We start from the raw sequence: 16,489 nt of genomic DNA on the forward strand, positions 1-16,489 counted from the left end.
GTTGAGGTTGGGGTTGAACAAAATGTGGTAGATGATGTGGCACTATCAAGTAAAGAAAAATCCTTGTTATGTTCTTTAGATTAATGAAATACTTATAACATTAAAAATAATGTTTAGAATTAAAACCATTTATTTCTTATTATAGGGGTGCATTAGCTTTATGCTTGAAAAAAGAAGAGAAAGCCTCATGTTATAATATTAGAACCACAAGAGCCATAGGAGAATGCCAAAGATAGTCATGATGTGCCTATTAGCCTTCATAATCATGAGTAGGATTTGTGTCGGAAGTAGAAGGATGTTGTTTATTATTATTCTCCTTAGCATAAATTGTTGTTTGTCCTCTAGAATAATATATATGTATAGAGATTTATATATGTATATATAAATGTGTGTGTGTGTGTGTGTGTGTGTGTGTGTGTGTGTATGTTTAAATGTATATTTCCATTTATGTATATATGTATGTATGTCTCTATATATATGTATATATATACATATATATATATATACATATATATGTATATATGTATATATATACATATATATTATATATATGTATATATATATGTAGATATATATACATACATATATACATATATATATACATATGTATGTATATATGTATGTATATATATCTACATATATACATATATATATAATATATGTATATACATACATATATATACATACATACATATATATATATATATATATATACATATATATATATATATACATGTATATATATGTATGTATATGTATGTATATACATATATGTATATATATATATATGTATACATATATATATGTATATATGTATACATATACATACATATATATACATGTATATATATATATATATATATATATGTATACATATACATATATATACATATATATATATATGTACATATATATATATGTATATATATATACATATACATATATATATATGTACATATATATATATGTATATATATATACATATACATATATATATATGTACATATATATATATGTATACATGTATATATGTATACATGTATATATATACATATATATATATGTATATATATATGTACATATATATACATGTATACATATATACATGTATACATATATATATATATATGTATACATATATATATATATATATGTATACATGTATATATGTATACATGTATATATGTATACATATATATATATATATATAAACTATCTCTCATAAGTATATATACCTATATATGTATAAATATGTAGATCTAAATCATTCATATGCTATCCTCTATATATGTATATTTCTATTTGTGACCAAAGCTAGAAGTGTAAGGTGCTAAATAGTTTTACGGATTACTATTTTGAGAACAGGTGACTTGTCAAATATTTTTTTTAGGGGGGTAAGACCTATTACGCCTTACCCCCCTTCTTTTCATTGCCATGGAATTTTTTTTATTTTTTTTATTGTAGGTTATTCAAGGATTGCAATGTTTACCTCCAGTGTCCACCATTTCTTTAACTAGACTAGATATCTCCTCAAAATTTTGTCCCTCCAATTTCCTCCAACATTAATATTTGTAACCCTCTCCACTACTGTTATTTGTAATCCCCAATATGTTGGGAAGGGAATCTGGCTAAGATAGATTTTGATCCAACACTGTATTTACTTTTGGAGATTCTTCTATCAGAAATCCTCCCCTTGTATAAAAGGAGGTATACCTTCTTAAAGACCCTTATAAAGGGCATTTGTAATGTATACATGACTTTGGTCTCGGGCTATACTAGGGGTTTTCTGTTCCTTGTTCTTTTTCCCCCTGTGCCTACAGTTGAACAGGGCAAATTTTTTATTAAATCTTCTAATAATATAATATAAAGTCTTGATTACTATTGTGTATTAATGAATTTTATATCATATTAATGAATTTTATGTGATTGTATTGATTGAATGTTATAGTTCATAAATGGATGAATGAAATGAATAAATTATGTAATTAGATGCTAATGGGGAATTTAGATTGATGTTAGGGGGAGGGGGGTGAGGCCAAATAGTTTCCACCTTCATGTGGTTGGCCTTGTTAACTAGAGAATATTATAGTATTCTTGAAACCAAGTGAAGCTCAAACTAACATACCAAGGAATTGCAAAACTCAAATCCATCTACCTCTCATCTTCTCATCCCAATAAGTCATCTTTTTTGCCACTTTTATTTGGAAGGATCTAAAGCTTGATCAATTAATCATCTACAGATCCTGAAATCATAATGCTCCAAAGAAAAGAATGATGTGCTTGAATAGTGAAAAGTATTTTTTTCATGCACTTTATTTGGATGGCAATTGCTTGCATCACCAAGTTGAGGTAGTGTAACTTGTAAGCTACCCAAAATGTGTGCTCATATCTTGCCTCAACTGATGTAGAGTCTACAACCTTAATCCACCAAAATCTTCTTAAGTGCCTAGTAGCACCCAACCCACTGCAAGATGCTAAGCAAGGTTACTAGCCTTTACCCAATGCTGACCTCTATCTCTCCAAGTGGACTCCACTTCTCTAAGGTCCTACCCCCTTTCTAGGGCTCTTAGAAAACTTGGGTCAAATTAAGGCTTTAGGGATATTAGTCCTCAATTAGGCCAAATATGGCAAATTAGGCAAAATGCTTTCAAGGCTTCAAACAAAGACTAGTTTTGCCATTCCTAGTCCTATATACCTTAGTTTTTATTAAATACAAATACAAGAACTCCACCACTTAACCTTTGATTCAAATATGGTCACTTTCCCTAATGTTGCTGATGCTATCTTGTGAAATGTAATTTTCTGTCACTATGACCATCCTCACATAGCATAGTTGTGTGAGAAAGTTGGTTTATATCTGCGTGCACTTCAGGTAGGTGATTTTTTGGGAGTACACTTGAGCTTTAATATAGATTGAATATTTTTTATGAAGTATTGTCTATATGAATTTTTTTGGAAATCTTTTTTAGGTTTACTCCATTTTTCCTTATGTCAAATGGTTTCTTAGGAAATATTTATGCATCACTAATATTGTAAGTTTGGTTACAACACTATACAGAGTTACTTGATATCAAATGTGTAATTGTCAACACCCATGCTATTGAGCCACAGGTCTATGAAACATCCTATGATCTTGAAATTGAATAGAAACTATCAATTCTGTTATTGATTCCAGAATTTTTTAGTCCCTTATCAAGTTCTTTGGGACCCTTTCTAGAGAGTGGGCATTGGAGTGCATGAAAGATCTCCTACTTGGTAAAGTGGTGGATAGTGGCCCCAATGATCACTTTTTCATCTATTACTCTGACCATGGAGGACCTAGAGTACTTGGTGAGTAACTATATTTGTTTAAAATTCTAATTATTGTCTTTAATTGTCTCTAGTTGAATTTTTTGTCAATTCCTATTGTTGAGCCATTGAGGAGCCACCTGCATTTAGATTGTTTTATTTTTTTCACTCCTCTAGGATAAATTTTCTTCTAAGTTACTGTCCACTTTTCTTGAAGCTTTTGGATAGCCTTTCTTTGTAAGAATTATTTTGTGATATTTAATTATCACTTTCAAATATCTATAAGCATATTCATTTAAACCTAAATATAAATGTCTTTAGCACAAGATATTCTTGATGCGAGTTGAAAGTGAGCTTATGTTCTAGAGATTGATTTATCTACACATTTGTTTGAGTTTTATGTGTTGTGTAAGGGTTTAATAAGGGGATTGTAGTCAAGAACAATGTTGAGGTTTGTGGTCTTTCAATTTAGTAAACGTGTGTACTTCTACAGTTCATTTTTTTAATCTTGCACTGTGGTTTATTCTAGAACTAGTTTTTTTATTCAATGCATGTGCACATATATCAATTGGTCTCTATTTTCAGCCAGTTAGTTATTCGTGATTCAGTTTAGTTACAAATTTTAGATGCTAAAAGCCTTGAGTGTGAGATAAGAACCTTTTAGGTCTTGTGCTCAACCTATGAGACTCAAAATGACAGGTCAAGTTTATTTTCAATTATCTCTTTTATGGAAATCCCATTGATGATCTTCCAAAGTGTGCATAGTTATATATTCATAGCTTTAGGTTGAGTAATATTTAGTTCTTAAGAACCATCCTTTCTTATTTGAATATAAGCTTATTCATGTGTGTTGTTCTATTTTGTGTTGTTTCATTAAATATAACTTAGAATGCTAATAATGTGCTGAGAAACTTAATTTGAAGTATCCTTGTGTGTGGAGAAATCTTTGAATTAATCTCTAAGATGGGAACACAATTCCAATACATGATAGGAGTATCATGGGTCAAAGTATGATTCTCCATATAAAAATGCCTCTAAATGATCTTGGTATTCAAGAGGATACTGATAGATTAACCCATGGAATTTCACCTGTAAGTGTCAATCCAAATAGGTAAAGCCTTTTTATTCATATAGTGGCTTATATAGTTCTTGATGAGAATCAAAATCCAGTTACTAGAATGCCTATGTATTTTGGTTTATGGTAGAAAATTAGTAAAATGGTTTGTGCAAGCACTGCACTCATTCTTATACATTATCTCATCTATATTAGGGACATCCTCAAAAGCATAGGCAAACTACATATTGAATGAAGCTCCTATATCCTTTGTTTTGGATTCTGGCTCAAGCCTTAAACTTCTCCAATGAAATGATTAGAAAAACATTTCTTCCTCTTACAAACATAGAACAAGTCAGCCCCATGGACTCATTTCTTTGGTGGTTATTTGATCTAATTAGTTTTCTCTATGCAGGCAACTTTCATTGCACACATTTTTTACATTTTAATAAGTTTTTCCACTAGATCTTTAAGCCAACAAAATTAATTTTTTCACACATAGGAAACAAAGGGAGGCAAAAGTACTAAAAGCTATTGAAGATGGTGCAAGGACTATGTATGAAGTTGTTTCAAAAGCATATACAGATGTGAATTATACCATGTGGATTGTATTTGCATCAAATGTGAAGTCACATGTTGAGCATTTAGCATACCAAAAAAAACTTCCTGTGGTATGCAATTTCTCATACAAAACATTTGGTTTCACTGTTGTTTTCCAATTTTGATATTCTAGTCATAGAATCCACATGTTCTCTTTGCAAGAATTTTCTATAGATAAATTTCTTTCAAGCTATCAGATTCCTTTCTTTCTAAGGTGGCTTTGCAAAATAAAGATGATTTGTATCTTTCTCCTTTGAACCTAGGGATGATAGCGTCTTACTACTATATTAGCTATACCACCATTGAACTCTTCAGCTCAAAAGCTATATGAAATAATGTGGGGGGAGAAATAGAAAGAAGATTGGATGAGGCCATGTTGGAGAAACCAATCTTGAAGCACTTGAGATGGTTCACAATACTCCTGATCTGCTTCCATCAATGTGTGTCATTTATATTATGTACTTCTTTGAATACTATCTCCCACGGGGGTAGTGTCTGCAACTTTATGCACTTTTTAATTGGTTTGACCCTATGAGAGTGACCTATTTTTTCTACCCACCTAATGGTATTCTATTAGCGCCTAAGGTAGGAGGCAGAAAAAAATTTATCCCAACTTCTAAACTATGGTGCACTTCATTTTGAAACATTCTAAACATGCCTACCTTCAATGCTCATGAGAGAGAATTCCCACTTGAGAAATTCCATCAACTATCATTTAGTGATAACCTTTGAGACTTCCATGGCTACTACCTTCCATCAAAGTGCATGCTACAACCAAAATTTTTTTCTCTATCCTTCATTGCTGATCCCCATCTAACTTCTACCTTCTCTAACCAAAGTCATAGTGAACATAATATTGTCAAAGTAGAAAGATTTTGTTTGATGAAAATATTTATAATGATTAGTCTACATTTAATCCATAGGTTAGAGATCTTAAAGGAATATTTGGACTTTTAATGGTCCAGATACATGTGTTACATACAAAATTTGGTGTCTTGGACATGTCATATGGAGGTGGAATAGGTAAGTACTTTAACATAGGAACCATGCTATGGGTTGCATTTTCTTAATGCATGGTGATTTTCTTTCTTTTAGTATTTTATAAATGTGTCATTATTTATATATTGCTTGCCGTGAGAGAAATTTGTTATGTTGGTAAGAGTTGATATTTTGGCATTTGCAATCTTGGCTCTTCTATATATTTCTATACTCGACTAATATGAGTTTTTCATATTATGCCAACACAACACTTATATATCATCATGGGAAGCTACTTGCACTTTTAGAGGTAGATAAGCCTTGTAATACTTTCTCTTTCTTCCTTCTGCCGTTACAATATTTCTAATTGGTTAAGCTAGGGAATAGAACTTATTTGGCTAAATTAAAAAGATTTCACTTAATGACTATAGTGACGTACAAGATAGATTAAGTCAAAGCACTTTGAACTCGAACACATTCACATTGAACCTATGCATAGGTTCCTATCTAACCTAAAAATTTAATAATGAAATACCAAGAAACTACTAACATGAATGGAATTCTTCATCAATAACTTGTCTATTAGCATATTTGCTACCTTCTTGATTTTTTTTGTTTTTCTCATTTTGCAATAGGATACAATAGATAAGAAACTATTTAGTGTTTTAGGGAAGGAAAGGTAGTCTTATATTGAACTTATTTCTTATTTTCTCCTTTGTAGATGCTCTTAAAGTCTTTGAAGATGGAGATTTGTAGACTCTTGGATTGATGGATTATGATGAGAAATTAACTCATTCATTCACTATACACCCAAAGATTGATCCAAATATAGGTAGCAGAACAAGTTCTATTTTGATAGTTAAAATATAATGCAGTTAATAATGTTCAAGTAAGTTATAGGCTATTTTAGAACTTTGATGCACAACCAAATTTTGATCCGATCACAATAGCAGAACACATTTAGATTTGATAGTTAATGTAATTATTCGTAAAGGATGTTTGAGAAAGCTATAGACTACTTTAAAATATATATTTATGTGCCTGATCACTTTTTCCATTATGTGTAGGAGAAATCTTTACATTTGGCTGCCAACATACTCCTCCCTATGCTACTTATTGAGTTGTCACGAAGGAGGGAATAATGCTTGATCTAGCTCCCATAATGCTTTCAAAGCCTGTCATGATGCATGACTTTGCAATAACTGATAACTATCCAATTTTCATTGATCTTCCTCTCTATTTTGCCCTAAAGGTATTTTTTATTTCAGAGTAGTCTTATATCGTTGCCTTGCTATTTGAAGAGTATGGAGAAGTTATTGGAAACTATCTGAACTCAAATAATTTAACTGTATGAATAATGTATTTAAAGCCTTAGAACTTTAGATCTTTATTTTTCTTCATAAAGAAAATATAGGATAGAGGTTGTCTATACATCTCTCCAAAATAAATCAAATTGCTCAATTTAACTTGCTGCTATCTCAGTATATGGTGAAGGATGGAAAATTCATTATTTCCTATGATAGTACATTGAAAGAACACTTTGGTATACTGCCTTAATATGCCAAAAATGATCTTTAGATGAGATGGTTTGAGCTACCAAACTGCTACATCTTTCATAATGGCAATGTTAAGACACAAGCATAATATTTTAGTATTGTCTTGATAAGTTATAAACCATTTTCCCCTAAGTTTCCTTCAAGACTCATTTTTCCTCACATTTTTAAATGTTATATTTAATAAACTTACATTTTTCTCTTTTAAAACTAGTAGTGGATAAGTTCATATTACTATTATTAGTTTTATGATTATCCTACATAGACTGGTCAATCACTTTGAAAACAAGCTAAGATATCTTTTAGGAGTCTTATATATCTCTAATTTTGTCTCCATTTTTGGTCGGTCTTATTGCCTTGGATACAAGGTTGATTGGGAAATATCTAATTCTACTTTATGATTGAAAATGCATGCATAAAACAATGTTATGTATATGGTACTACACTAGATTTAGTACCTAAGGTTAAGGGACTCGTAAAGTTTGATCTTCATGCAGAACCTGAGTTAGGAAAGTTTTAGATTGAAGTTGGAGGAAATGTGCTAGGGGTTTTTGACTTTGGACCTGGAAGATTTTGGTTCTAAGGAAATATTTATACCCAGGGATTCTGGGTTAGATATTGAGGAGGAGGATGGTTACTTGATCTATTTTTTCATGATGACAACACTGATTATGGTTCTAGCTTACACTCAATTTTTTTGAGTCTCAAGTTGTCTTATATTTTTCTCTAGAGATGATAAGAAGAAGCTCATATTTATGTGAAGGCTATTATCTCTCAAATACATTATGAATAGGTTGTCTAGTACATGCCACTATTTTGAGAGATATAGTCTTTAACAAAATAGCTCAGACTAATAACAATACCATAGCCAATACTAAAACTAGGATTAGGATAAATCATAGTGTTTGTCTATTGTGATAACATCTCATCTAGAAATACTATTAAAGGTATATAAGGAGGCATGTTCTTTGAACCTTTCTCAATTGTTGCTGGGAGATATTTATCATTTTCATAAAAGTTGACTCTATTTGTCCTATATATTTGCCATGTTTTTTGACCTTTGTGTGTCCAATAATTTTGGCTTAGTGTCTCTTTAGAGTTTATGGTTTACCTCCAAAGAGTGACAAGAATGACCCTTTGTCTTTATTAGAGTCAAGAGGATACATAAATTCCATTCTCTTGGCATAACACTAACCTACTAATGTTATGCACATGTAGGAACAAATTGAGTTTGAAATGTTATATATTAGTTGTTAATTAAAGGATCAGGGGATGCCCAACATTCAAGGCAAGTAGTTAATGAAATATGTAGCCAGGATTTTATGTAATGCTATAGATTTTTTTGAGATGGTATCCTACTAAAGGTTTGTTGGTTTCCTTGTGCAGGGTAGTTTGAATTCCATCTGTGTTATTTTAAAGATAGACGTACTATTTACTAAGAAATGTCTATTGACGCTATCTCTAATTTTATGTTGTTAGTTATTGAGGCCTTTGTAAGTTGTGGAGAACGTTAGATGAAATGATCGAGAATTAATGACTGGTGGGTTAGGTATAATTTTTACATAGTACCACTTAAATCTTAAAGCACTACTCATTTAGTTTGTACTTCTCTTTTTGATTTTTTATGCTTACTAGATATTTCCTTATTCAATTGCTACTAGTTACTATCAATTTTTAGAGTAGCCTTATAGAGATGAGCTATGTTGAGAGATCAGCTCTATGGTGTGGATAGGCACCTTTTAAATGTCAACATGTTGCATCTACGTATAATGCCTTCAGAGATGTCTATCTATTTATTTTGAGCCTTCTACTTGGTAATTATCATAGTTCCCTAAGATGGGAGGCATTGGGTATAGAAAATGGGTATGAAATGGGGATTGCATGCAAAACTATTAATAATTGGCAGCTCTAAGAAATGTTAGAAAAACTTAGGAAAGCTTCACCTTCACTTACAAGACCTTAGAAAATGTACCTTTAATTTTCTAGGAAGCTAGTTTGTCACATCTTCTTGTTTAACATTTTGAGTAGAGGATTCAAAAAATTGAAAAATACTATTTTTTGATTTAGAATAAAGAACACATAACAGATGAATATACCAATTGTTTCAAGAAATTGCTCTTGATTTGAATGTGAAAGTTTATTCTCTCCCCTTTTATTGTTAAAAATGAGGGGTTATGTTGGGTACTATCTAAAATGTGAGGCATGTTGAACCTTAAAAGCATGCACTTATTGATATGATAAGTTGGAGAAATGCACATGGGTGTGATAGACCTCCTTGGTGCTTTGAGTGCCATCACAATTTACCATGTTGGTCAAAATTTTCGCTGAAAAAACATTTGCCCAAATACTTCAATCTGTGCAGCTTCATACTTTGAAGCAAGTGTCAGATAGGGATTGTTCCACTCTGTCCATATTTTGTATCTCTTAAATGATTTCCTTTGAGTATCAACAATTTTCTTAGCAAATTGAGGAGCTTTCTTTCTTAAGTTTCAAGGGTGTGAGCTCTTTCCTTGCCTCTTCATCTATGCACTGTAGAACTTTGAGCTAAGCAACTTATATTAGTTTTACCTTGAGATATTTTATGCATTGCTGCCATGATGGAAAACTTCTCTACAAATGAAGAATTTCCTAGTCCATAGCCCACAACAAAGATGAAGATCGATGGTGAAATCAATCACTATGATTTTTGAATCTAATTGTATAACATTTTTTCATCAATATTTTGGATCACCTGCTATGATCCATCATCAAGATTTTGGTTTGTTAGAAGTTTTTTGGATGTTCCTCAGATGATACCATTGGTTCAAATTCATCTGACAAGGAATCAAAGGACTATTTTCCAAGAATCAGTTCTCTATGGCTTTAAAGTAGGAGGAAAGCTTACCAACCTCAATGGCTTGTAAATTGCAAGATATTGGCTATTATGATTTAATTCCTCCATTAGTGTTCTATGAATCCTACCTCACTCAATTCTTAGAGGAGATATTATATTGAGCTAGATGGATGTGGCTGCCCTAGGCCATGGCCAAGAAGATTTTTTGATTGGCATGAAATATAAGCTTTGAGTACTGTAACCTATAGATGATAATGGTAAGTTTATTGAAGAAACTAAGAGGCTTGCTAGTTTGGATGTCTTGGGTGATGGTAATGTGCCAATTTTCAAGAGCCTAGATGAGCACTCATGTCTTATCATGAAGGAAGTGTACAAACATAAATATCCACATGTCTTAAGGATATTTGTGTTTGTACACTTCTTTCATGATAAGACATGAGTGTTCATCTAGGCTCTTAAAAATTGCCACATTTCCATCACCCAAGACATCCAAACGAACAAGCTACCTAGTTTCTTTAGTAAACTTGCCATTATCATCTATAGGATATAGTACTAGAAGCTTGTATTTCATGTCAGTCAAAAAAAATTGCACCTAGGTGTTGGTTGAAATTTAGACCAACATCTAGGTGGAAATTACACCATGGCAACACACAATTTTCGACCAACCCATTGGTCAAAATTTTGACCAAATTTTGACCAACTAGATTTTCATCAAAAAATTGACCGAAATAATTATGAACAATGGGTTGGTCAAATTTGGTCAAAATTTGATCGAAAACTAGGTCAAAATTTCAACCAATAATGATTGAAAAATGACTTCAAATGTATTAGTGCATAGAGATGGTCTATTGTCCTAGCACGACTGTTGCTAGATGTTTTCACTTAGTACTTTGGGTTTCAAAGTATGTTTTCTTGTGATTTATACTTTCATTAGAATGCTTGTATATCATGTTAGATGATGTTAGTTACTATCACATTTCCTTATTATTATCATTGGCATATGATAGTTGATGTGACTCGTATTTGTAGGATTATTTAATGCTTTACTTATAGCATGTTAGATTTTCTTATGCTTATGTTGTAGCATGTTTTAGTATTGACATCCCTTTTATGATAGTACCGATGATCTGGTTGGTAGCTTGTGATGTTATGCACGGGGGATGGCTAGGGCCCACGATGGTCTTATGATGCTATTATGGTTGGAAGAAACAACATACTTAGTTTAGTTGTTTTGCACATTGCGATGTTGTTTTAAGTACACTACAATGTTACCTTTTGTACCTTCCCTTTTCTACTTGTTAAATTGTTAGATGTTGTTTTTGTCTTTCAATATAGTACTCAAGTGTTTACACCTCAAATTGTGGATCTGGTACTCCCAGGTGTGGAGTAAATTTTTCCCTTACCTTTTTACCCTATTTGATTTTGGCATGCTATTTTGGGATTTCATGTGAAATCATGCATCCTCGTATGAGGATGCAATATCTCACATGGCATGTTGGGTTTCTTCATGTGGCTTCAAAATTTCTTGCACAAAACCCAACACTAGAGTTGGGTACTTTGGCTATTTGGTCAAGCACTTTCTCGCACCACATGGTGTACATCCTTGCGTAGAAGGCACTTCCTCATAGGGCATGCTACACATCTTCACAAAAAAACCTATCATTCTATGGTCCTCACATGGAAACTAGGGGGCACCTCTACTAGTTTTTGGGGATCAATTTATGGTCTTTCTAGTATCCTTTGGATTGACTTGAATTACCATGCTCTGACAGATCTTATATTCTTTGTATGGTTATCTTTTTGGATTTATTTTCTGATCAAGTGTGTGTCAGTTCTAGTGGCATTTGGAGAGTCATTGGTTGTTGGGAAGGTGGTTAAGTCTTCTATTATGATCTATGTGATCCATATATGATGTTGTCTTGTGTACTTATACTTTTTCAAAAAAAAAATCTTGTCTTCTATTTCATCCTTGTTTCAAGGATCTCTGGGTGGGGCATTACATCTAGTATCAGAGCCTAGTTACAACATTGGGGTCTCTGTGTTATGCTTCCACTATGGTTTTATCTTCTGTTGTGTATTGTTATAGTATATTTGACTATTTTTCTATCTCATTGGGTGGACCCACAATAATGGGTTACATTTTTTTGCCTAAACTGACACTGAACTATGAATTTTCAAGAAAACTTTCACATTTAGATGCGAATTGCCATTTAACGATAAGGAATTTGAAGATGAAGTAAACTAGAGTCCTTTAGGATTTTCTATGCAGATTCTAAATATTTTTTTAAATATTTTTTTTTAATTGATTTAATTGAATTAATTTATCTCCCAAGAAAATTGCTATGTTATCAAAAACCTGATTTTTAAAAAGCGACATTGTTTTTGACACACATAACTTTTTTTCTACAATAGATATCAATGTAATTCTTTCTAATTTAGTTTTTTAACATCCATACCAAAAATGCAAAGGTGATTTGATGTCTTTATCATTAGTATTTCATATTTTATTAGAGTTTAAAGTTGACCTAACACTAATTTGGACATACATGGCTTTTGACACATGTAACTTATTATATATTTATCCAATTTCAAAAAAAAAAAAATTGATTGAAAGAGGACTCAAATACAGAGACCGTAGTTATTTTTCAGAATTTTTATTCTCTTATTTACTATTTTTCCATGAGCGTTCAATATATAGGTTTATTTTTTATAATGAACCTTTGTTCAATTAACGTAAAAAAATGTATACTAAAAAAATTCAAAATTTATCAAATCCATGTTCATTAGAAAGCTCATTTTAAGTACTTGAGTCATGGAAAATGACATGTCTTTAGTGCTCCATTTGAACCTAGAAATTGAGCCTGGAAGCCATGAAAACAACTAAGAATGTTATAGGCTTTGTAAAAGCCATCTGCTTTACTAGTTTCGATAGAAACTAACTTTCTATTGAAACTTTTTTAATACTTTTGATAGAAATTATTTTTAGTTAGTTTCTATCAAAACTAATAAGGTTGAGTTTTCATGTAAAAAATAGTTTCGATAGAAACTAAATAGTTTCTATAGAAACTAAAAAATAGTTTCTATAGAAACTATTTAGGATAAATTTTTTTTGCATAGTTAGTTTCGATCAAAACTACCATCAAAAGTAGTTTCGATAGAAACTTTTATAGTTTCTATCGAAACTAGATGATTACATTCTATCAAAAGATTTTCGGCAAAAAATTTGACTTTCGCGATTTTGGAGGAATTTCTTCCTCCAAAAAAGTGTAACCCACTATTGTGGGTTCACCGTATTGGTTCATTCTTTTTGACTCTTATGCTTGTGATCTTTATGTTTGACTTTATCTTGTTGCTTCCATAGTGATACCTCCTGCACGTAGGTCTGGTTGGGGTGGTAATTGATGGGTTGTTCAAGAAGAAAAACATTATGGAGAGGGAGAATAGGGTAATAACACTAATTAGAATGGCATAGGGGCATTGATTCCAATACTTCAAGAGATTCTTGCTCGATTAGGTCCTCGTGTAGAGCAACATTGATAGGATCATAACTAGGAGGAGGTGTCTCATCATGGAGATTCCCATCACTCAGAGCATAGGGAGGAGGAACATGAATGTGAACATTCTCTTACTCCACCAAATGGAAGAAGGCATCATTGGGGTGGTAGAGACAACAACAATGAAGATTCCATTAGGTTGGATATCATGAACTCTCTTCATCAATCAAAATTGGAATTCTATGATGGTAAGGGAGGTGGCCTCAAGGCAAAAACATGGTTATTGGACATGGAGCATTGCTTCACCATGTACCCATATGCAAGTAATTTGAAGGCACATTGTGTTATTATGCAGATGAGGGACCACACATTCGTATGGTGGAATATTGAGAGTCAGAAGCTCTAGATCATCATTGCAAATCTCACCTAGGAGATCTTTGAGGAGCAATTCTGAGACAGATTCTTATCTCCTTAGTTTAGAGAGGCTAGTGCTGACGAGTTCCATGTGATTAGGTAAGGGAACATGCCAATGGATTAGTACAAAATTTGATTCTTTGAACTTAGGTAGTATTCTTTCTACAATCATGATGTTTTACTCCTAGCTCATCATTTCATCCGAGGCCTTAAGGATACCCTCATTAGAGAAGTCTATATGCATCATGTAAGAATTTGGTATAACTCTGATACCATGTAGGAATTTTCCTTAAGGAAAAATGACACCAAGATCAAGAAGCTCAATAGATAGCACAAGAGAGACTAATAATGATCAAATGAGAATCTCAATAATTATAAAAATGATAATGGATATCTGATGATTGGATATGAGATGAATACACACTAGAAGTGCATGTATATAAAGCCAACTAGAATGACTAGGAGTCAGCAAAGGGCTAAGGATTATAACTCAATGCATGTCCATCAAAGGTGGATTATCCTTCATTGAGTACAAGAGTTTGTGTGATGATGAGAGGATAAGTTTACATTGGTGTATCTCATAAAGAGATGTTGTAGACAACATGTACTCAAATAAGTTGCTAACTCCTATGTTGTCAACAAGATAATTCATATGTCTATGCATATTCCTAAGTGTCTACATGACAACTAATATAAAAATGCATTATCCTAAGTAAACTTAAGTAAGGTGTAATAATAATTAATTATTTACACTAACACCCCCCTTAAGTACAACTTAGGGAATGTACTTAAGCTCACAAAGCTAAATGCAAGATGCAATGTGGGTACTAGCTACTAGCCAATGTTAGGTATCCATGTACAAACACAATGCTCTATAGACAATGCGATGCAATGCAATCTCTCTAAAAATGATGAAAGAGGGAAAACCTCATGGGAAAAACCTATTCCAAAAAGAGAGATGAAGAAATACAAGATGCATGAAAGGATGGAGTAATCAAGAACCCCCTAGTATGACATACATCATGCATGTACAAGCATATATCCCCCATAAGAAAAAAAAACATGATGGTATCCCCCTATATTGAATAATCTCCTGCAAGGATTTCATGAAGACAAAAATGTATCCAATGTCTACAAATGAAATTTCTCCCTTTAGAAAGAAGATACACCAAGTATATGGGAAAGTATACTTTCCATTGTGGATAGGAACATGGATGATGAATCCATATGTAGTATCCTATGGATGTTGCCTCTAAAATCTTCTCATATGTTGACAATTTTTTGATGAATGTAGTGCCACAAGCCAATCTGGTGGATGCCCAAAAGAAGGTTGCAAACAAGGTAACATGTCCATGTATGAAAGTGAATCAAACTCCAAAGACAAGGAATAATCCTTATAGGAATATATGGGAAGAGAAGAAATGTAGCCTCCCCTCAATGATGAATGCATACCCATGAAAGAAGCTCCTTGATGATTGGAAAGTTGCACCATAAAAACTGAATGATGTTCTCCTTGTAGGAAGAAGTGGTTCCATAGGTGTAGTAGAGAATGCTCCCCAACTAGTAGGAAGAATCCTCAAAATATATGATGTCTGAGGAAACTAGAATACAATCTCCAAACACTGATATGTCTCCTTTGAAGTAAAAGAATCCTCCTCCAACTACTGAAAGGAAGTGTCCACAATCATGTCAGTCTCAAAAGAAAGGTCAAGTGCTTGAGGATCAGAGTGTTCCTTCACAAAAAGTGAAGAAGAATTCTCCTCAACAAAGAGAAGATGGATGCCATCAATAATGTCTCCCACATCTTAATTGTAGGACTCCACAAACAACATTGCAATGTCTAGAAGGAAGTCATGCGATGAAGCTAAAATAGGAAGACATGGTGTTTTTTGCTACACAAAATCAGGAGCATTTGTGCTAGAACTAGATTAGTAGAAACAATAGGAGCATCAAGAGGCATGAACTCAACTAGAGTTGTAGGTACCACAACTGGAGTGACTAGAGGTAGAATGTCCTCTGATAATGGAGGGACTTGTGGATCTCCATATGCTTCCCAAAGACACATCCAAATGTCATGAGGACTACTTGCTTTACTAATTGGAGCAAAATATTCCTTACTCATACTATTATACATAAAGAAAAGAAGAAGAGAAAGATGTCCCCAATTAGTATTAGTTAGAAATATCTTTGAATATAGATAAGGAAACACTTCCTTATGTTCTCTTAGATGATCAATCATCAAAGCACTCCATTTTTGATAGTTCCTTTCTATCAA

At 32.5% G+C, this 16,489-nt stretch overlaps 1 pseudogene; it reads left to right on the plus strand.

Annotated features, from left to right (window-relative positions):
* The first annotated feature begins 4,316 nt into the window (after positions 1–4,316).
* LOC149573211 (carotenoid 9,10(9',10')-cleavage dioxygenase 1-like) lies at positions 4,317–7,564 on the plus strand (annotated as a pseudogene).
* The last annotated feature ends 8,925 nt before the right edge of the window (positions 7,565–16,489 follow it).

This window comes from Cupressus sempervirens, chromosome 2 (assembly GCF_028749045.1).
Source record: "Cupressus sempervirens isolate cs-2001-9-10 chromosome 2, ASM2874904v1, whole genome shotgun sequence".
NCBI lineage: Eukaryota > Viridiplantae > Streptophyta > Pinopsida > Cupressales > Cupressaceae > Cupressus > Cupressus sempervirens.